The sequence below is a fragment of the Equus przewalskii genome, chromosome 21 (assembly GCF_037783145.1).
Source record: "Equus przewalskii isolate Varuska chromosome 21, EquPr2, whole genome shotgun sequence".
NCBI classification, from domain to species: domain Eukaryota; kingdom Metazoa; phylum Chordata; class Mammalia; order Perissodactyla; family Equidae; genus Equus; species Equus przewalskii.
The window spans coordinates 6,042,488-6,065,600 of NC_091851.1; the positions used below are offsets into that span (position 1 = coordinate 6,042,488).

At 50.7% G+C, this 23,113-nt stretch overlaps 2 long non-coding RNA genes across 2 annotated transcripts; both read right to left on the reverse strand.

The window, feature by feature from the left end:
- Positions 1-3,719: 3,719 nt before the first annotated feature.
- On the reverse strand, positions 3,720-8,158 carry LOC139078032 (uncharacterized). The gene is made up of 2 exons (XR_011530739.1): positions 6,332-8,158; positions 3,720-4,442 (listed from the first exon to the last, which is right to left on the reverse strand). It is a non-coding gene; the product is annotated as an uncharacterized lncRNA (long non-coding RNA).
- Positions 8,159-9,543: 1,385 nt separating this feature from the next.
- On the reverse strand, positions 9,544-13,605 carry LOC103549444 (uncharacterized). The gene is made up of 3 exons (XR_544540.2): positions 13,460-13,605; positions 11,688-11,904; positions 9,544-11,192 (listed from the first exon to the last, which is right to left on the reverse strand). It is a non-coding gene; the product is annotated as an uncharacterized lncRNA (long non-coding RNA).
- Positions 13,606-23,113: the final 9,508 nt, after the last annotated feature.

A 23,113-nucleotide genomic window follows, 5' to 3' on the forward strand; every position in this document is an offset into this window, starting at 1 on the left:
AAATCCAACTGGAAGCCTGAAGGCAAGCGAGTCCAGTGACATGGTCCACAGAGGCCAGCCTCTCAGGAGACCCGTCAGTACAGAGAAGGATGAAGAGTGGGTTGGAGAGTGACAGGGAGTGAACAACACAATGCCACTGCTGCTGACCACCACTGGACAGTGACACCAGCCATGGTGAACACTGCTGTTGCAATCGTCATCACTGTGGCCTCAGGGAATGGGCTAGCTCCCATCACTGCTGCCACCACCCTTCCAGGATGAACTCTGCCCAGCTTCTGCTTCTCTCCAGCACTAGCTCCCAAGCCAAGGTCTGAAAACGGAGGTGGTGACTCTGAGCTGGCAGGGTCTAAGGCACACACCTGCACCCTGGCTGCAAAAGAGAGTGGAAACACCAACATCTAGCATTTTTAGTCACAATAAGATAAATAAAGTGGAATATCCTTCAAACCCAGAAAGGACATGGTGCTAATGCCGAACAACCAAGGAGAATGACCTCTACACGCGTGTCTCGGGCAGCCATGTGTCTGCTGTGTGCAGCAGGCCAGTCTCACATGCTCCCTCCACCTCAACCTTGAGATCTCATGTGGGCAGTGGAGCCTGTGATGGCGGCTCCTGAGTCACACACAACCCACCTGCAGATGCCCAGGTCCTTCTGTGGCAGGAGAAGTCTCTTTCTTACTTCCTCATCACCCTTGTCAGGGTTCACTGGTGGGAATGGCTGTAGGGACACCAGGAGGGAGAAGCCACCCTTCGAAGGGAATGTAAATGGTCTTTTGATAGGAGAGCTAAGGAAATAAAAGTAATTATGCAACACTCTGCTAGGGCGACTCAGCCCCTGGGAAACCAGAACACGTTCATCTTTTGCCTGATGCAGATCTTCTGGAAGCTGCTGCCTTCTGTCGACTAAATCCTGGTGTGGGGACTTGCCTTCCACTGCCTGCCAACTGCGTTCAGTGCTTGTTGCAACTTCCCCAAAAGGAGTCACGTCTCATCCTGACACATGGCATCGGCAATGAGGGCTGGCTTCGCGGCTGAATCTGGGAGGATTTCGAGTCTGCATTCCGTCCGCTTTGTTGACCTGGGATAAACATTTTCCGGCATTCACCTAACCAGAGTTCCCTGTGAACCTGACCCTGAGCTACCCCTCCACTGCAAATATAACAGCTGCTAAGTATTGAGTGCTGACTCTGCACCCAGACCTGTTCAAGTTACTACCTGCCTAACCATGTTTAGTTTTACAACAACTCTGTTTAATGGATGCTATTATTATTTCCTTTTTACAGACGAGAAACTGAGGCTCAGAGTTGTTACGGAACTCACCCAAGGTCATACGGCTGGTAAGGGGCAGAGCCAGGATTCCAACCGAGGCAGAGCACAAGCTTCTGACCAATAGGTGCTACCGCCCACGGCCAATGGCGGTCCCAACACCGCCCCGGGGCTCTGCAGGACTGTAGAGGGCCCCATATGTCACACTACTGCTTCAGTGACATTTACCTGGTCACAGTCTGTTTTGAAGGACGATCACTTACACATGGTAGTATGAAAATGTTAGCCAGAATATTTTCCAAAGGGAAATGTTTATTTGTTTTTCAGAGGAAGATTTGTTATTTACTATCTAGATCTCTATCTGTGAAGAATTGTAACATTCACTACATTAATTAAGCATTTACCACCGCCCCCCAGGTGCTGAGCTGAGGCCCTTATAGTTATCATCTCAACAAATCCTCTGATAACGCAGGGAGGTAGATGACAATAATAATAGTAATCCATTTTATAGATGAGGAAGCTGAGGCTTACAAGCACCCTTCAGGGTCATGATTTTGTGCTATCTACCCTAAGTGCATGGGAGCAGCCCACTGAGGCCTACTGAGGCCTACTGAGACCTTGGCCCCTCTTTATCAGATGTAGCGTTCTCTCGTCACTCACGTCTGTCTTCCTTCCTGGTCTGTTGGTTCTCGTTGGTTCTCTCTTCTCCATCTTTCTCTCCCCCTTGCTCCCTGGTCCTGCTCTCTCCTTCGTCCACATCGCAGACCTCTCAGCAGCCTCCCCGGGTGGTGTCCAGGCTCAGATATTGAAGACCTGGTTCCCAAGGGGACAGTCCCTGCTAGGAGACCCCAAAGGCTCTCAGTCCCTGCGGTGATAAGGAACAAGAGATGCTGCTTCTTGTCACCTTTTGGGAAAATGGCCATCCTGACAATTTGACAAATTCGGACAGAGATACGCTGAGAAGGTCTGATACTTGTTCCAAGCTATTAACAGAATCAGAAATCATACTTAACTTAATCCTTAATTATCTAAGCTGATCGAGGTAAAGATCGACACGGACAGTAGGTAAGTTACCCTCCTGGATAGGGGCTGCGACTGGGAGGGATAGTCAAAGGGCTTTGTCGTACCAGTTCTAACATACACACATTTTTCACATTTCATCACCCATGAAATCAAGGCCATTGTCGATGGCATCCTCAACAATTGCCACTAGGTAGGTAGCAATGGTGACAAGCCCGTGCCTGGGTTTGTGTGATCTTGGTTAAGGTTCCTCATATTGTGATCACTTTAATCGTGCATTGTGAGTTCTACATCTGTTGGGTTAAATTTTCATTTAAAATGTAAACTAAGAGGCCTATAATATTATGCTGTCGAGTAAATTTCGACTCCTAGTGACCCTGTATACAGCAGAGTGGAACCCTGCCCAGTTTTTTTGTGCCAGCCCTGGTGGCCTAGCAGTTAAGATTCAGGGCTCTCACCGCTGTGGCCTGGGTTCATTTCCCAGTCAGGGAACCATGCCACCCACCTATCAGTTATACTGTGGCAGCTGCATGTTGCTGTGATTTTGAAAGCTACGCCACCGGGATTTCAAACACCAGCAGGGTCATCCCTGGTGGACAGGTTTCAGCAGAGCTTCCAGACTAAGACAGACTAGGAAGAAGGACCTGGACACACATTTCCAAAAATTTGGCCATGAAACCCCTGTGAATGGCAGCAGAGCATTGTGGGATAGAGCTCGGGAAGGTGAGAGGATGGCGCAAAAACACAGGGCAGGGTTCCACTCTGCTGTCCACAGGGTCACTAGCAGTTGGAATCCACTCTACAGCACTGACAACAAGAGGTAGATAAAAGAGCAATTTAGCTTTTTCCTACCTTCATTGGGATCTTTCTGGACTAATCTGATTTAGAGGGTGGAGGCTGTAGTGTGTGGTCCAGGAATCTTCTTAATATGGAACACTTACAAGAAACTTCCTTGGCAATCGTAGTTTCCAAAGATGAGACCAAATTTGGACTTTTATGTGTCCTCCTAAAGCCATTAAAGGGAGCGCAGAAGGAGGACTACCAGAAAGGGCCACTCCTTGATCACGTTGCACCACGAGACTCCCGTTCTGCAAATCGATGCTCTCACAGTTTATGTTCCTTGCAAGCTTGCTGGGCCCTGGGGTTACAGAGCAGATAAATCAAACAGTCCTGACCCAGAACCCTCCCTAGAGATGACTAGGATGTCTCCAATCTGATCTCTCTCCTGCCCTGGGTCAAACTTCAGGAGGACAGTCCATAAACAAGCCTGCAAAGTTGCTTTTAGTATTTTGTTCAACAAGAATATTAGCAAACTTTTTGGCAGTAACTACTAAAGCAGAGCACAGACATACTCTGTGACACAGCAGTTCCAACTCTGGGTACACACCCAGAGAGATACATCCATACATAGATGTTTACTGAAAGACATGTCCTAGAATGTTTGGCTTTTATTAATAGCCCAAAACTAGAAACAACTAAGGTCTGTCAACAGTACAGTGAATACATAAAATGCATTGCATCCACATGATCACATACTAGAACGCATAAGAGTGAGCTATCTCCAACCACACGCAGCAACATGGAAGAATCTCACAGAATTATGTTGGATGTGAGTAAAGAATTCATACCAAATGATGCCATTTGTATAAATTGTGTTCTAGTTATCTCTTGCTGTGTAACAAATGACCCCAAAAGTCAGTGGCTTTAAACAACAGTGTTTGTTTGTTTTGCTCCTAAATCTGAATTTGGGCAGAGCTTGGTGGCGGACAGCTCATCTCTGCTCCACTCCAAGGCAATTGGGAAGACTGGAAAGCCGGAGGCTGCATCGTCTGAAGGGTCCTGGCTCACATGTGTGGTGGCTGATGCCTCCTATCAGCTGGCACCTCATCGGGGGCTGAGTTGGAACACATACACACTGTCTTGCATGTGGCTGGGTTCCCAGAGTAAGCATCCCAGAAGGATCCAGGAGTAGTCAGATTGCCTTTAGTAACATAACCCCAGAAGCCATGTGGTGTCACTTGCACCGTAGTCACAGGCCCATACATATTCACAGGGAGGCAACAGAGACCTCACCTCTCAATGGAAGAATATCAGCAGCACGTTTTCAGAAGAGGTAGGATGGGATATATTAGTGCAGACATCCGTGGAAAATACACCTGCCATGAAGTACAAAACAGGAAAAACTCGTCTGTGGTCTTAGATTGGGAGGCAGTGGTTACCCTTAGGAAAAGAGTAGCGACTAGAAGGGAATGTGAGAAGGGTTGCTAGGGTGCTTGTGGGCCCTATTTTTGATCCAGAATGGGTCACTTTGCGAAAAGTCGTCAAGTTGTACCAATTCATGCACCTGGTGGGCATATACTCTAATCCAGCACAAGATTTTTTAAGAATGTTAGCAATGATATTTTGCCAAAGACAGTGAATTCAGTGGATCCAATCCAAAATGTCCTCAACAGTAGTCCCCACCACTTCCCCTGGGACATGACTGAGAGACGAATCAATGTATGCCCGTTGGATGCTGGCCCTCTTATTGGTAACTTACAGCTCACCAACATGGTGCAAATGGGTTACCTTTTCTCAGGGCCAAAGAAAGATTAAAGCCCATTGTGATGGTTCACTTTTTGTGTCAATTTGCCTGGGCCACTGTGCCCAGACATGTGGTCAAATGTTATTCCAGATGTTTCTGTGAGAGTGTTTTTGAATGAGATTAACATTTAAATTGGTGTATTTTAAGTAAAGCAGATTGTACTCCATAATGCAGGTGGGCCTCATCCAATCAGTTGAAGGCCTGAATAAAACAAAATACTGACTCCCTGGGCAAGAGGGCCTTTGCTGGCAGACCGCTTTTGGATTTGAATGGGAACATTGGCTTTTCCCCGAGTCTCCAGCCTGACGGCCCACCCTGCAGACTTTGGCCTCACCAGCCTCCGTAACAGTGTGAGCCAATTCCTTAAAAGAAATCTCTTTATATATGCATATATATGCCCAAATCCTGTTGGTTTTATTTCTCTGGAGCACCCTGACGAATACACTCATATTTTTGGTGTCTGGCTTGTGTCCTTTCTTATTGAAACCAGTGTCAGCTGGGTGCTCTGTGCCCGTCGGGGAGCTGCTAAAACTCTGCCCAGCCCCCATCACCATGGCCCTGGGAGGCTCCTAAGCTCTCCTCATGGCCTCTCTTCACCTACCAGCTCTCTTCTAAATGCTCCTTTCTCCCTCAATACTGCTTTGTAATTCAGTCATAAGCCCAACCCCTCCCAGGTTTCCATTTTAAAAAATCACTTATCTCAAGCATTTCATGAATTTATTGACTTTAGTAAAGGTTTGAGAGGGTAAAAAAAAGTTTCTGCATTAGTCAGCTATTGCCACAATGTGCTGTGTAACAACAATCCCAAAACACAGTAGTACATAACAATAAGAATCTATTCCCTGATCACATTTCAGTGGATTGGCTGGGATTTGGCTGACCTAGAGTAGATTTAGGTGGCTTGGCATACGCTGTGGGTTGGGTCCAGGTCTGCTCTGTGTGTACCTCAGTGCCCTCGGTCCTGCAAACACCCAAGGCACGTTTTTACCATGGTGAAAGTCAGGAGTGCAACAGAGCAAAACCCTCGCCCAGGAGCATTTCAAGCCTCTACCTGTGTGGTATCTGCTAACATCCCATTGTCCAAATCAAGTTAAATGGGCAAACGTAAACTCAAGGGGTAGGGGTGAACATAGCCCCCATCCACGAGGCCACGGCAAGGTTGTGGGTGCACAAGACTAGAAGGGAGGGAAGAAATGAGATCAATTATTCAAACTCCCCCAGCAGGGTCTCCTGCGTGCCCCAGCCTCATGCCACCTCACTCTCCTTTGCTCTCTTCTGCTTCACCCATCTCCAGAGCTTCAAGAAAAGCCTTCCCTTCATCTCGGCAGAACGTTCTCTTTCGTTCAGACATGAAGCATTGTTTTCTTCTCCTGAAGCTCAGAGCATCTCCTCAATGAAAGGGGATATCTCTCACACAGCCCCGGGGAGCTTGCTAAGAAACTAAATTTGTCCCAAACCTACCTGCAGAGGAGGAGAGCCCTCCATCTGTGGTGGGGGGGCTGCTGAGCCGTCCGCCAATGAACTCTAAAAGGAAAACCAGCGGCCCGCTCTCCACCCTTCTCAGGCGAGCTCTGAAGTCAGGGAGATGAACATCAGATCTCCAGGCTCCTAAGCCGTGAGAAATCAAGAGGAAAGTTCCCCGGGGGAATTGCCTGAGCCTTTTTCTGAAGGAAGCTCTTGCAAAAAACAAACAAAACCAACTTTTTTTATGGGGGTCTCAGGGGCGGTTCTTTAATGGAGCGGCAGCAAAAAACAAATCGCGTCTGCCAGCGCTGAAGCGCATGCCCGGGTGAAACGGGAACAGTCAAGCAGAAAACGCAGCCCAAACCCGGGCTCACCCGACAGGGTAGGAGCGAGGAGGCCAGGAGTGGAGGTGGGAGGCGGCAGGCCCCCCGCCTCCCTGGCTGCTTTGATGCTGAATTGTTTCATGACAGTGAGCACAGCTCTCCTGGGTCTGAGGGCTGATGTCATGTTTTCATTTTGCTCCAGAAAAAGATTGAGTTGTGTTACTGAGTCTACTCTGGAAGGACGTGGAGAGGGGAGGGACGCAATCAGTTTACATGCAATATTTTCAGAAAGATGAAGAAAAATCAAGTGTTCAGACACAGGCTACAGACTTCTGGAAGGTCATGGTTCAGGAGGACGGCAGAGCCAACGTGTGGGTAGCTGTGGGTCACGGTGTTGCATTGATTCTAAGACAGCAATTAGGGTTGTTTTCCCATGCTAACAGCTCTGAAGTTGGGGTGCATCTTATTATCAAAGGTTCCTCACAACCGCTTCCTCTGGGAAGCAGTCACACAGTAGCCGTGGCCCGTACACGCTCGGATATTAAAATCACCAGCATCAAAACATGCAGAGTGGCTGCAGCCTGCAGTGGAGCGCTCACTGCCCGAGGTGGGGCGAGGGGAAGGTAAACTCTGCCCTCAGCAGCTCTCCCGGAGCGGGAACTGGAAGCAGACCGGCTTTCTGTAACTGCAAAACCAGCTTAAGAGCCCAGAGCCAAGGCTTTGGTTCTTCTGTGCATTATCCTAAGAATTGCTCCATCAACAAGGCTCTTGATGGTCCTGAGGACGATACCATCAGAGGAGAGGGGAGGCCACAGGAATCAACAACTTGGAGTCAAAAGTGAGTCAGAAAAATCGGACTCTGAATGTTAAGAAATTTAGAATACGTTCACCAATTTGTTTTGCTTGTATTTTTTTATGTTCACTCAAGAGGAATATATGATAAAATCTTCACGTAATGAAGTCTGAAAGAGCTCTTTCAATAAGTTGAAGATAAATTCTAAATGATAAGAAAGCAGCCTGCCACAGTTTTAACTGCAGTGTTTCCTTCCTTAGAGAGATGTCTTATCAAGGGGCGCCTTAGGATGAGGTTGGGTCCAGGACTTCCTCGCTGGGCCTTCGCATCCCAGATCTAATCTCTCGCTCCTGTCGCAGGGCCCAAAGTGGGCCAGAGACAGGCAGAACCTGAGCCACATTGAGTTTGTAGTCAAAGTCCCCATCCTCCCTTGTGGGCACTTTCCCTCTTCCTTTCTTTTTAAGTGAAAACTCTCTTCCCTCAGATGTCAAGTGCCACTGGATCCCTGATCCAGATCTATTCCCAGAAAAAGTCATTCCTTTCTTCTCCCTGGGGGACAAATGACATAGAGGCGCAAGAGAACATGCCTTCCAGGGCACCAGTATCATAACAGTGGGTAAGGAAAGAGCCTCTGAGGGTGGGCTTCAGGCAGCGGCCACCAGAGGGAAGGCCGGGGCGGGGAGGGGCGGAGGGGATGAGTTCTCACCATCACCCTTGAAATCGCGCCAAGTGCGTGAGAGGCCGGAACAGCTAACAAAGATAAACAGGGCAGTGTGGGCAACGGGAGGGGAACAGATTTGAATTTACTAAGGAAACTTCCTCCTTGCCCTCAGGTTCTAAGTACATGTTCTAGGTGTTTCAGACAATGTCAAATAATCTGGTGAGATAGGCAGGTGGGAAGCAAATCTGGAAACGACCCCCAACAGTAGAATGGATAAATAAATGGCAGTGTATTCACAAAATGAAATACGGTGCATCAAAGAGGGTGAAGGAGCCAGTGTGTGCACAGGAAACTCAAGAATTGCACAGACAGCATGCTAAGCCAGAGACTCCAGACACAAAAGCGTGCAGAGTGTAGGACTCTGTTTACATAAAAAGCAAAAACTGGGGAAAGTGAATGTTATTTTAAGTCGGGACCGTGGTTTCCCCGGTGAGGAGAGGGGCATGAGGGGCCTCCAGGATGCTGGAATAGTCTGTTTCGTGATCTGCGTGTTGGTTATATGGGTGTGTTCAGTTTATGAAACTCATTGAGCGCACACTGAGGATGTGCGCACCTTCTGCTGTATGTGTGCTGTTGGTCAGTAAAAGTTGTTTACAAAGGAAGATCCCTTTGGTTGCTGAGGTTGGAGAGGAGCCCAAACAGGCTGGCTACACTGATTCATTAGCCTCCACCTTCATCAGCCTACCTAAAACATCCCCCCAAACAAATTATGTGTTGTGTGTCACTACACCTTAATGAAACAAAGCTGGGCAAACAACAGCTCCCTTGTGAGCCCCAGGAAACAAATTTCACACATGTCAATCAAGGCTTCAAAAGATGTCAGCTTCCTTTCTTTTTTCTCCCAGTTTTATCGAGATATAATTGACACAGAACGTTGTATTAGTTTAAAGTGTGCAACATAATGATTTGACATGTATCTATATTGTGAAATGATTACTGCCATGAGTTTAGTTAACATCCATCATCTCACATGGTTACAAAATGTTTTTCTTGTGATGAGAATGTTTTTTTTTAAGATTGGCATTTTTTTTAAAGACTTTTTTTTTTAAAGACTGAGCTAACAACTGTTGCCAATCTTCTTTTTTTCTTCTTTTCTTCTTCTTTTCCCCAAAGCCCCCCAGTACATAGCTGTATATTCTAGTTGTGAGTGCCTCTGGTTGTGCTATGTAGGATACCACCTCAGAATGGCCTGACAAGCAGTGCCATGTCCGAGCCCAGGATCCGAACCAGTGAAACCCTGGGCCACTGAAGCAGAGTGTGCAAACCCAACCACTCGGCCACGGGGCCGGCCCCAAGAATTTTTAAGATCTACTCTCTTAACAGCTTCCTTTTTAAAGGAAGATTTGAAGCACACACACAATGCGGTCAACCACCTCTGAAAGGCACAGTTTATAGACTTGGAGAACCCACAGCCGAGTCTCAGGACCTCCATTCGCCCATTTTGTGACCCTCAGTCTCTCCCCAGCCAGTCTTTACCGGCTTCCTCCCACACTTGATGAGCCAAACGTAACGGTAAGTGGTTAGTCATTCGATCAGCCTTGACTGAGCGCCTGCTAGGACCCAGGCCTGCACTCCGTGTTTGATGTAACTCGACAGCAGCCGGATGGCCAAGAACACGGTCATTTTATAGATGGAGAAGCTGAGGTGCAGAGGGGTCACAGGCTTGTCCAAGGTCACAGACCGGGTGGCAAGTCGGGGAGCTGTGATTCACTCCAAGTTCCATTCCTTGTTAGAAATTGTAACCTTGATTTTCCTGTTATCTAATACCCCGTAAGGAGCCGCCCCAAAACAATGGCTTAAAACAGGAACACCCATTTGTTTGGCTCAGAGTCTGGGGGTTAACTGGGCCCCGCCGGGGGTGCTTGCTCGGAGAGACGCAGGGTCTGCGTTCACCTCCAAGGACTCCTGACCGGGACTCTGGTCTCCCCATGTGGTATCTCCCACATCACCTCAGGGTGGCAGGGCTTTCTCACATGGGGCTGAGCGTGTCTACGAGACACAGGCAGAAGCCTAGGAAGCCACACAGTGTCACTTCTGCCATATCCCATTCACCGAGGCAGTCACGAGGACCCGCTCGGGTTCAAAGGGAGGGGACCTAGATTCCACCTCTTGACGAGAGGGGTGTCAAAAGACTTGCAGGCACGTTTTTAAACCACCACACCCTGTAAATTATAATAGTAGACACAGACAATAATTATTCTTCCAGCATTTCACTCTCTTCCCTCACTTCTAACCCTGGAATACACTTCTCTACCTTCTGCTTCTGGGTTTGCCATGCGACTTCCTCTGGCCAGCAGGATGTTAGCCCAGACTGGAAGAGGGTGTGCACTCAGGCCACTCTCCTCACCATCACTGTGGGAAAAACACCCCGGGCCAGACCAGCCCGCTGGCCTGAGAGGAGGAAGAGGGGACGAGAGACAGAGGGAGCAGAGCCGCGTCGCCCCCCAACGCCCAGCCTAGCTTGGCAGACCCATTGTCAACCTGCAGATCCAGAGAATAACTGAGCCTTGCATCAAGCCAGTGTTGAGATAGCTTGTGACGCAGTGTTTTGGGGGCTATAAGGAAATGGTATGCTGCCCTGCAAAAAAGACTTTGGACCCAGTTCCACAAAGAATATCTGAGAGGTGTGAGAAGGGCTCATGACTAATCGTATCTGAGAGAGCTGCTCAAGATGAAGAAAATGGAAACAGGAGGCAAATTAATATGTCAGCCAAGCTGGTCAACGACATTTCAGAAAGTTTTCCAAGGTCTTGAGCCCACGAACCCCACGGAGTAGATTTCTCCAGAGACGCCCATCAAAGCCGCCCCTGGGACGGACCGCCCTGAAGCAGCGCATTGATGCCGGGTGTCTGCCATGCCTGCGTCCCAGAGGGTGTGTGATGCGTAGGCACAGGCAACTGCATGTTGTGTTCTGTGGGCTGTGTACGTACGGAATGGGAGAGCATCACTGAGTCTTCGTAATGGAGAACTAAAATTCCTCAATCACTGGTCAGTTGTCTTGAGCTCTGATACTGGCTATTTCTTCAAAAAAGAAAAGAAAGGAAAGAAATTTTTCATTGCTCTTTATCAAATAAACTTCCCTTTTGATTGCTTCTGCATTTCTGGTTTTTTTTCTTTTTTGAGGAGGATTAGCCCTGAGCTAACATCTGCTGCCAATCCTCCTCTTTTTGCTGAGGAAGACTGGCCCTGAGCTAACATCCATGCCCATCTTCCTCTACTTTATATATGGGATGCCTACCACAGCATGCTTTGCCAAGCGGCGCCATGTCCACACCTGGGATCCGAACCAGCAAACCCCAGGCCACCAAAATCAAATGTGCACACTTAACCGCTGCGCCACCGGGCCGGCCCCTGCTTCTGCATTTCTAGTTCACTTCCACCCCCCCATCCCTTCTGGGGCCTGCCCCTTCCGCCACCCCAGTTTCCTCCCCAAGAGACAATGGGAAGCAGCTCAAGGAGAAGAGGCCGGAATCAGAGTAAGAGAACTTTCAAGTGTGAAGGAATGTGACAGCTCACCTAATCCAACTCCTCTGATTCCCTGAGAGAGGTGAGACTGGAGTCCAGAGAGGGCAGGTGAGCTCCTGGTGGTCCCACAGCGAGGCTGGGAACCAGCTTGAAATAGATCTCAGGTCCACCTTCGTGAGTTTCCCTGGAAAACTGGGGAAGCCCATGGAATCCCAGCAGCCGAGGCCTCAGTCCTTCAGTTCCTCTCTGGATCTCAGTTTATTCAGCTCTAAAAGGCAAACCCTGCTTAGTGAATTCCAAGTCCTGCCTAGCTCTTCAATTTTTGCCTTTTTATTTTACGGGAGGAGGTCAGGGACACCACGTCTCTCTGTGAGACGTTCAGAGTCAGACAGACCTGTTTCCAATGCCACCTGCACGCGGCCCTCGTGCCCTCGTGCGACTCAGGTGGCGCCTCTTCCCCTAGGTGACCAGGGAGGCAGAGGGAGCCTCTGCCATGGCCACACGCGACTCGAGACACTCGGCTGGATTTTTCTTTTTCAAAATAATCTGCTACCTGGCAGTTGTATTTATTGGACAGCTGCGTTCCTGAAGACCTCATGCAACCGCAGCTCACAGACGTCAAGACCGACTTTCCACAGCATCCACCCAGGAGGGTGGTCTCCCTCTCGCCAGCTGAGGGGGCCCCCGCCGCGGGCGGTGGCCTAGACCCAGCTTACAAACCATTCCTGACGGCTTTGAAATCGGGCAATTCCCAACCAGCTTTAATTTCTTGGTATTCTGTTTTACATTTTACATTCTATTTTACATAACAAAGTGAGACTTTGTTATTATTTTATATTAAACTATTTCATAATCACCTCCTTCAAATTGACATAAAAAAATAACCAAAACTGTATACAAGAATATTTCAAAAGACATCAAACTAGTCATCATGGAGAAAAAACCATTACTTGGTTGGTCTATCTTGCACTTAATCTATGGTTTAGCATAGCTTTTATTTATTTATTTATTTGGTGAGGAAGATTCACTCTGAGCTAACATCTGTTGCCAATTTTCCTTTTTATTTTATTTTGCTTGAGGAAGATTAGCCCTGAGCTAACATCTGTGCCAGTCTTCCTCTATTTTTGCATGTGGGTTGCCACCACAGCCTGGCTTGATGAGTGGTGTAGGTCCACACCCAGGATTTGAACCTGTGAACCCAGGCCACCAAAGCAGAGCGTGACAGACTTAACCACTATGCCACACAGCTGGCCCCATAGTTTTTATTTTTAATTACATGTGCTGCAAGTGGGGGGAAGCACCATCATCTTTCTGAGGCCTAGACCTTGGCAGGTTTTCACTCTCCCAGTAGCAATGGGAATAATTCCTGGTTCTCTCCCAGTGGAGGTGACAGGAAATAAGTTAAACGTGTTAAGCACGTAATGCAGTGCCCAGCACGTAGACAAATGTACCCAGAATGCCACCTCTCACTGTTACCACTGAGCTGACCTCCCCTTTCCCAGTTAATTTCCAGCTACCAACCATTTTTTCCAGAATTATAAATATCCACGGGAAATGGGGATCAGCTGGGGCCACACCCGTTCTCCCCCCGCCCCTCCGTTGTAAGGTTGAGGAAAAAAGAGGCCCACTGGAAAGGAAAGGATGGTGCCACAGATCTGGTTGGCTGTACAACCAAGATGCCACCAGCCTCCTCTGACCCTCCGAGGTGCTTCTCACTGCCCCACCTCGCCAGTCTGCCCACTGCACACCACTGCCTTGCCAAATACTCATGGCTTTGAGATTCCTCTAGTCTCGGAAGAAAAGACAGTGCCACGGGGACATACAGGGAGCGGCTTTCCTTCTTCCCGTGGCTGTTTCTCCTCTCGAGTTTATTTAATGACCCATTAGGCTGTGGCCTGGACAGACACCGAAATGAAGCCCTCCGTTTCCTGAGCAGAGTGTTAAGTTTAGGCCTTTGGTCACTGTCCCCTCAGTGACATCATAGAGCCACCACCATCATGAGGGTCACCATCAGAGCTTGGAGGAGTCTGGGGTCACAGATCTCAAGACAGTGGGATAAAACTAAATCCTATGGCAATCCTAGTTTTACAAGTCTTTGGACCCAACTTGAAGTGTCATCCCCCACCCCAAGCTTCTCTTCCAGAATGAGATGGGGCCACTCAACATAGCATCCCGATTTTAGCAGGCATTTCCCAGCCTGAGATTACATGAAGATGACAAGAAAAGTCCTGTCCCCAGACTAGAGGGCCATGCCTTCGCTGGCTCCTGTGCCTCTCCAGCCTTCTGCCATTATCCACCATTGACCACCATGCTCCAGTCCCACGGGCCTAGTCTTCTATTCCTGGAACTTATCTTACTCTGCCAGCCACTGGGCATTTGCACATGTTACTCCCTCTGCCTGGAAAGGTCTCATCTCTGCCCCATCTCAAGTTACGGCCCAATCACTCCTCTAACCTCATCCCTCAGGACGCCTGCCCTGACTCCCATCCAGTCTAGAGGACGCCCTGGGCTTCTCCTTCCAATCCCTCACCACAGTGTGTAGCCAGGTGCCACGCTGTTCCCGAGGACAGGAGCGGTCGTTCTGCTCACCACTGCATCCTCTCCACTAGGCACAGGGCCGAGTAGGTACGTTACACACCAGGTGCTCACTAACCACCGCGGAATGAATGCGTGCCTGGGGGCCGGCAACACCGTGGGTGGTCCCTCTTCCTCCTGCGAAGAGCTGGAGGCCAAGGGAAGGGGAGGTCAGAGGGAGAGCTGCTGCCCCGGCTTGTCCTCCAGGCTCCAGATTTCTCCTCGGCCTCGGCTGGGCCCTCGGAGTCCGGCCCCACGGGCGCAGGCTGGGAGGCCATCCTGGAAGCGGCCGCGGTGCAGCGGCGCTCAGGCCTCGGCGGCGTCCCCGGCCCGCCTGGCCGGAAGGGGCTCCGTCCCCGCGTCGCGGGCCTCGGGGACGCGGGGGCGAGGCCCGCTCGGCCGAAACTCCTCTGTCTCACCGGCGCGGCCCTGCGCTTCCCGGCGGGGACAGGAGCGCAGCCCCCCGTGGGTCTGTGCGGCTCCCGAGACAAGCAGGACCCTCCGACGGGGCCGCCCTCGGCGCACAGAACAGCCGCAGGGCCCGGAGAGCGCGGCGCCCGCCGCCGGGTCCTCCAGGGAAGCTGGCCGTGGGGGCCGCCCCGCCCGCCTCCGTCCCCGCCGCGTCCCCCGGGCGCCCCCGGCCCGCGCCGCCGCCCGCGGACCTCGTCCTGGGCCCTGGGGCTGCAGCCGTCTTCGGAGCCAACTAAACATCCATCTAATGCTCTGCTGGGCGACACAGATATCGTGCTCCACAAAACGGTGCAAAGCTGGTATTTTTAGGAGGTGGCGGACGTGTCTTGTGATGAGCCAGGTCGCAGGTCTGGAAGAATGTTTTGTGTCCCAAAGAAAAGTAGAAGCCAGGCTCCCGGGCAGCGGCGGGCGGGCCTCGCGGGGCGGGCAGGTGGGCCCCAGGCTGGCCCTGCCCCGGGGTCGTGTCACCACCGTTCACGAAGCGCCTCCCGTGTGCGAGCCGCCAGGCCGCGGCTGTCACCGCAAACCTGGCCGAGACGCGCACCAACGCCGAGTGACAGAAAGGGACTTCCCATCACCCAGACGGGCGGGAAGGTTCCGCGGCCCCGCGCGAAACGGCCCCAGCTGGAGCCGGGCGAACGCAGGGAACCGACACGCGACGGCGCGCGGGGCTGGAAGCAGCCGTTCACAGAAAGCACGGAAACACCCCAAACCCGAGAGGCCCGAAGTCAGAGGGCGTTCTCCCGGGGAGGGGCTGGGAGGGGCTCCTGGGTGCTGATCCTGTCGCGTTTCTCCAGCCAGGTGCTGGCTACGGGGGTTTGTTCCGTTTGGGGAATTTTGTAGAGCTGCACATTTAGGATTTGTTAGACTTTTCTCTAAAAACGTGTATTTGAAAAATAAGTAGATAAAAGCAACGTGCCCGAGGTCCCACAGCTGGAAACGGCCGGCGAGCCCAGCCCCGGCGTGGTCCCCAAGGCCCAGCTCTGACCCCTCGAACCAGAGCCCGGCTGGGTGGCCGGGACTCAGCGCCCGCTCTGGTCCGCCGGGTCTGGCTGCCACCCACAGCCCCAGCTGACTGACACCGGCCCCAGAGCCTCCTCGGGCGCCCGGAGCCCGCTCCGCCTGGGAGGCCGCAGCCCCGTCGGGAGCAGCCGTCCCCCAGCCCGCCGGCAGCTGGTTTAGACGCCGCAGCTCCCGCGCCCCGGGACGGGTCCCGAGCACTGCTGTGGACCGGCTGAGCCCCGACTGTCCACCGCAGTGACCGCTCCGTGGTTGACCCTGAATCGCCCGGCTTCCTTGCCGGATCTCACGTCCCCGCTCCCTGACCGATCGGGACCGCCTCCCAGGTAAACCGCTGCCACCGGAGGCTTCGTCTGGGTCCGCTGCCGCTGCCGCAGCATCAAGTTCAGGCGGCCCCTTCTCAGAGAGGCCTCCCCTGGCGCCCAGTCCCCCTCGGCCGCACTCCCCGGGTGCTTCCTTCCGTCAGTACTCGCTTGCTGATCATCTTGTTTGGTTATTTCTTTACTGTTTATTGTTTGTCTCTGCACCATCCACACACACCTCCTTTCTGAAAATAAAAGCTCCGGGAGAGGAGGGACCTGAGCTTCTTGCCACTGTCGCCCCAGCACCTAGAACCAGCAGTGATTTCCAGAACCTTTAATAATGAGTACAGAAAATAAGAAGCCCATGAGAGCAGGTCCAACCAACCGGGAGGAATCCTGGCCTGTAAATCACTGGTCCCTGGAAGCTTACTATCATTCATGCCTCACACATGAGAGAGGCTCAATATTTGTTAGATGAATGGGCCAATCAGTCAGTCAATGAACAAACGACATCTGACAGTTCACTGCTAAAAATCCGAAATCTTCCCTAACTTAACCCCTCCAGAATAGAAACCCTGCCCCCACAGCCTGTGCTCTCCTGGATCTCGTGCCTAAACACACATGAAGGAATCTGCTGTGGGAGGTGAGACTGCCCTGTCCCGTGTGAGGACCAGAGAATCAGCTGCGTGACCGGAGGGCCCTGACAGTGCCCTGGGCTCCAGGACCTCAGTCTGGTCTTGGCCAGGCATGGGCTCTTCAGAGAACCCTCCTCAGGCAGTGAGCGTTTGCTGCCTCCCTGCTCGGGCCTGGTGCACGTCCAGGCCTTTTCCAAGCTGAAGGCGGAGGCAGCCCCAGGGGGGCTCTTCAGCCCACACCCAGCCCTCACTTCTTCCTAACCAAGGCATGCTGTTAGCCTCTCCGAGCTCCAGATTCCTGCCGGAAGTGTTGTCTTCCAACAGGGTGTCGTCTCCTTGGGTTCAGAGGAAGTGCTTCATTTACCGTTGCATCTCAATACTTAGCACAGGGGCTGCTCATAGAAGATGCTCAATAAATATTTGCTAAGTGAATGAGCTGTTCAGTCGATGAACTGGTAACATTTCAATACTAGATGGTATTACGTTCTTATGGCACATGGGCCTTGCACTCAACACTTCCCAGGCACTATCGGCTGAGTCAGAACGATGGAAGTCCCTTGAAAGGTGTAAAGCAGGCTACGAATAGAGGATGAAGAGCTATTTTCCATGGATGCCCTGCATATGAGCTGGCACCCACACCTCTGAGCTGTCCCCTGGAAAGAGACCCTCACTTCAGCACCAGGTGTAGAAAACAGAAAAACTGGCATGTGTGGGTTTCACTAACACCCACATAAATCTGGCGAGGGGGCAGTCTCCCAGGAGAGAGTTTCCTGTGCCTCTAACAGAAAAGTGATAAAATCCTTCATCAGAATATAATTTCTGCCTCCTTTTGTACTGCAGGCAAATGAATGGAATCTTCCTGGCTGCGAGGAAACTCAGGATTCCTGGTAATGGACCCAGGACCCACCTGAGCGCCTCCCTCTCTCCTGCTCCAGTGTCCACCTGTTGCAGAAGTTCCCAATTCTGCAGCGCCATCTGTTGATTCCTACTCTAGAGCTAGGCCTCTCGCTCAGTTATCAGACAGTCCTTAGGGTCCCAGAGAGAAAGGGCCCAGTGCCTGGCCGGGTCTTTCCAGCATCCTCTGTGTGGCCCCATCATGCCAGACACTCTCTGTTGGGCCTTGGGCAGAGGGGAGCCCAGAAGGAGGAGAAGCCATGGGCACAGACACCCCCCAGCTCCACCCACGGTTCTGGGACACTGAGGATTGGCAGGACCACTCTCATAGTGAGGGGAAACAACTCCCACCTCCAAGGAAGGGGGTTCACTTTGCACCCTTCACTTGTAAAGCAGCCCATTGTGAGAGTCTCCCCAAAGGACACAGGCAAATGTGAGAAAAATTTCAGTTGGGTAAGTCTGACCTTTGACCCTTCAGCAGGGTGTTCTTTGAAGAAGAAGACTGTATAAACTTTTGGAATAAGCTAAAATGCAAGGCGGAGAATAGCATCTGTGGTCAGCTCCATTCCTGTAAAAGCAAAAAGCGAGATGTGGAAATGTACATGGGGCTTGTGTGTCCATATCTGGAAGGACACACAAGAAGCTGGTAACTGTGGGTGCTTTTTGATATAAAAATAGAAGGGGGTCAGGAGAAGAATGAAGAACTGAATTTTTTCTTTACACCCTTTTGTACTATTTGGATTTTTTTTCCATGTGCATGTTTTCAAAAAACCTTTAGGAGTCTGTTTATTCATTCAACAAAACTTTATAAAGTGTACTGTGGGTGTTAGGCGTTGAGAGAATAAAGCCCTGACTGACGCCTGCTCTCAGGAGCGTCTCAGCTCTGGGAGGCGCACAGGTTGGCCATGGGGCCTGTCACCAAACTGAGACCCTTCTGAGGAAGGCAGGAGGCCCCCCTGACTGAACATCCAGACAGCAGTGTAAAATGAGACAGTCCTGGGCAAACTAAGATGTTAGGTTGGCCCAGAGAGGATGGCACATGCCCATTGTCAGAACACAAAGCTGGAAAAAGGGGGGCACGAGCACTGGGGGAGAGGAAGATGACAACCGGATCTGGGTGGCTTCATGGAGGAGGATCTTGTAGGGTGGGTGGGATTTAGTTGGGAGATTCAGGGGGAAGGTAGGCAGAATATGGCCCCCAAGAAGATTCTACACACCAGTCCCCAGGACTGTGCATATGATGATATATCACACCCCTGAATACACGGCCTGTCTCAGTCAGCTCCAGCTGCTGTAACAAAATGCCTAGACTGGGTGCCTTAAACAACAGGCATTTATTTCTCCAGTTCTGGAAGGTGGAAGTCTGAGATCAGGGTGCCAGCATGGTCAGGTTGTGGTGAGAGCTCTCCTCCAGGCTGGAGATGGTGCCTTCTTGCTGTATCCTCACATGGTGGAGAAAGAGAGAGCTCCTAAGAGTTTGGGTAGGAGTTAGGCATAATCATTCAGTCCATAGCATTACCTTACATGGCAAAAGGGACTTTGCAGGTATAATTAAGATTACTAATCAATTGATGTTAAAATAGGGAGATTATCTTGGATTATCTGGGTAAGCCCAATGTCATCACTCAAGTCCTTTAAAGTAGAGGCAGAAGATGAAGGCAGAAGAGTTCAGAAAGATTTGAAGCCCAAGAGGGATCCGATGTGCCATTGCTGCCTTTGCAGACAGAGGAGCCATGTGACTAGGAATGTGGACAGCCTTCAGGAGCTGAGAGAGCATCCTTGGCTGACAACCATTGAGAACATAGAGACCTCAGTCCCACAACCACAGGGAACTGAAATAGGCCACAACCCGCGTGAGCTTGGAGCAGATTCTTCCCCCAGCTCCCCAGATGAGAGCCCAGCCAGGCCCACACCTTGACTTCAGCCTGAGATGAGGTTGAAACCAAGAACCCAGCTGAGCCCACCAGGACTCCTGACCTGCAGAAATGGGGAGACGATAAACAGGTGCCGTTTTAAGCTGCTAAGTTTGTGGTAATTCGTTACACAGCAACAGAAAACTAACCCCGGGCATTTCAGTTAGGGGGAGAGTAAGAGCACGTGTGGTGGGGAGCTGCGGGCATGGATGCAAGCACCTGTGGGGGCCGGCAAAACAGGCCCCGCTGGAGGAAACAGCCGTGTAAGCTCAGTGACAGAGGGCCGCCAAAACCCAGCCTGGAGGCTGGGGCTCAGGCCTGTCTGGAGAGCCACCCCACTCCCCGTCCCCCGAGCATTTCCATGCAGGAATATGGGCTCACTGTGAAAAATAATCCAATTTTTCAGAATTCAGAAATCCTATTCTTATACAAAATGTCCTCATTCAAACTTCAAAAACACTGTGCTGGCCAACCCTGTGCAGACCGAGAAACATACAGATGTGTGTTTTGAGCCAGATGTGAACTTGTAGGACACCAACTGAGTGTGAGACGAAGCAGAGGTCCCTGGAACCAAGTGTGAAAGCTGGAGTGTGGACTTTTTCAGGAGGCAATAGGGAGCCAGTGAAAGTGCCCCCTTTCCTCTCATCCAGAAGGGAACTCACCAGCATGGAAAACCCAGCTGGACCGGTGACTATGCTGGGCATGACCTACTCAGGGCTCCCCAACAACCTGATGTCGTAAGGCTGCTGGCCCCATTTCTGGACGAGGCAGCTGAGGCACAGAGTGGTCCAATAATTACCTTGATTACAAGGACATGAAGTGGTCACCTGGGCTCGGAACTACCTTTCTGATTCCGTAATCCAAGTCCTTCCAGCTGCTCCACCTGGCATCCCAGTGTCGAGCAATTTTGTTTCTTTTGTCTGAAAAGGGGTTTGCTCTCGCGTTTCCCAAAGCCCGAACTTCTCTCTTCAGTTGTCAACCAGCTCTCTCTCCTTATTCAAGGCTTCTGCTCTTCCCACTCTCCAGCTCCTTCCATGGCAGCTGCCAGACTGCCACAGTGCCTCCCTTGCCTCTTCTGCATCCCAGCCTCTCATATTCCATCCCCACTGCTCACCTGTAGCTCAGCCTCCCGGCTTCCCGGTTCCACATTCCTGAGAAAGGAATCTAATTACTTCAGGTCAAGATTTTGTTCCAATTCGTAATAGGCTATAGGTCGCTGTCCAGCCTATGGGGTAGGCCTCCCTTTGGTCAGATGCCAGCCCAGGTGTGACCCTCTGTAACACCCCCTCCCTCCCACCCCTCTGCACCCCACGCCTGATCTCTAAGCAACCACATCTCAGGGCCATTCCCTGAGGCTATGACCAACTCAGGGTGTGAGCAGGACCACTCAGGGAACGGACTTGGGCAAGGCATCTCCCTGAAAACAACATCCCAAACCCTGCCTGGCAGCCTGACGCTCATAAATACGCTCATAAACACGGCTTGAACGGAGGGACCTGGAGCGGGCTAGGTGAGTGCTCACGACAATGCTCACAGTCAGTCTCCAGCCTCTCAGACACCCACCGCTGCCCCAGGCGGGGGCATCGGCAGGAGCACCACACGGTCACCCACCGAATGACCCAGGCGAGCAAAGAACCAGGAGGTGCTCCACATCCCACTCACACCCCCTTAGCAATTCCATACCGCAGAGTTGAGCGTCAACCCAAAAAACGTCTCTTCGTTTCCCACCAAGAGAATGAGATTTTGTCAGCAACAAGCCCTCCCTCTGCCTTCTTCTGACATGGAGAGGTCAGAAAGGGCTCTGCAGAGCCATCTAAATCAGTAAGGGGTTGGAAAAGTGGACACACTGTGAGGTCAGAGGATGCGTTGTGCCAAGGCAGGGTCGAGTTTTAAATTCCCCTTATAAAGGCTTGGTTTTGAACGGAGGGTGGCAGGTTCTCAAAGCATTCCTGAGCTTATACTGACACATATAAACTGCATGTTTAAGTGTGCACTTGAATGTCTGACCTACAGATACACCTGTGAAGCCATCACTACCGTCAAGGTGATGAATCTATCCATCAGCCCCATTTCCTCGTGGCCATTTGTAATGGCCCCATCCCTCCCCACTCCCCAAGCCTGTCTCTTGGCAACCACTGATATTTTTTCTGTCACTACTGTTTGCATTTCCTAGTATGTTAACAAATAGAACCATATAGAATGCACTTGGTTTTCTCTGGCTTCTTTCATTCAGTGTAATTATTCTGACATTCATCCATGTTGTTGTATGTACATCAATAACTCATTCTTTTTTATTGCTGAGTAATATTCCAGGGAATGACATACAACAATTTGTTCATCCATTCACTTATGGATGGATATTTGGCTTATTTACAGTTTGGGACCATCATAAATACAGCTCCATGAACATTCACATACAAATTTCTGTACTTGTACGTATGCTTTCTTTCCTGTTGGGAAAATACCTAGGAATGGAATGGCTGGATCATTTGGTAGGCACATGTTTGATCATGCCCGTTTTAATGAAACTTCCATGTGGGTTGCAGAGTGTCCACACTATGTATATTTAACATACAAGATAAAGGTACACACAGGGGCCAGCCCTGTGACGTAGTGGTTAAGTTCACGTGCTCTACTTTGGCGGCCTGTGTTCATGGGTTCAGAGCCCAGGCACAGACCTACACTACTCATCAGACATGCTGTGATGGCAACCCACATATAAAGTGGAGGAAGATTAGTACAGATGGTGGCTTAGGGCTAACCTTCCTCAAAAGAAACAAAAAGAAAGGGGAAGATTGGCAACAGATGTTAGCTCAGGGCTAATCTTCCTCAGGAAAAAAAAAGTGCACACAGATCACGGTGGAACAAATGACCCATACACTCACTCAAAAGGTCACATCAGGTTGCAGCTGGCTTCATTCCAGTCCTCCCAATGAGTGGAGAGGGCTCCCAGGAGGGAAAATCTCCCAGGATGACCTTAGATTTGGGAAAACGTTCAGTGCACAAACTTCTGACACTTCAGAGATGGCCCACAAGAGGGCTATGTAACTTGTCTCCAGGAGCTCCTTTAAATAATGGCAATACCTTGTTGGTCTAGACTAGAACAGTTATGATCAATACTGAAAGCCGGGGCATGAACCAGAGCAGGGCTTCTCCAAGGGTGGCCCCATCAGCATCACCTAGGAACTTGTTAGAAGCGCACATTCTTCCCAGCCCAGACCTACAGAGTGGAAAGGCTGAGGGGGCTCAGCAATTGGGGCTTTCACCAGCCTTCCAGGGGATCTGATGCATGCTCCCGTTTAAGAGCCAGCAGCCTAGAACATCTTTCAAGCCCTTCAACTCTCCTGGAGTTAATTCCATCAGAAGTCATGATACACCAAGAGCTCTTCCCCTTGTTCCATCCACACAGCTGTGGACCCACCCTCTTAGAACCCTGCACCCCTGTGTTAAAGTCTTCTCAAAGAACCAAGTTCTGGAATGCAGATCTGCACAATTATGGTTGTTCTTTCCCCAAAGCACCAAACTAAAAGAAAAAAAAACTTCTCAGGAACTCAATCATTGGAGCATTTCAATCCAACTGTCAAAACCATTTCTCTACATGAGGCTTCATGCTAGCATATTACAGCAAAAATGAATCTAAGAAAAGAAAAAGACAAAGATTTTAGGTG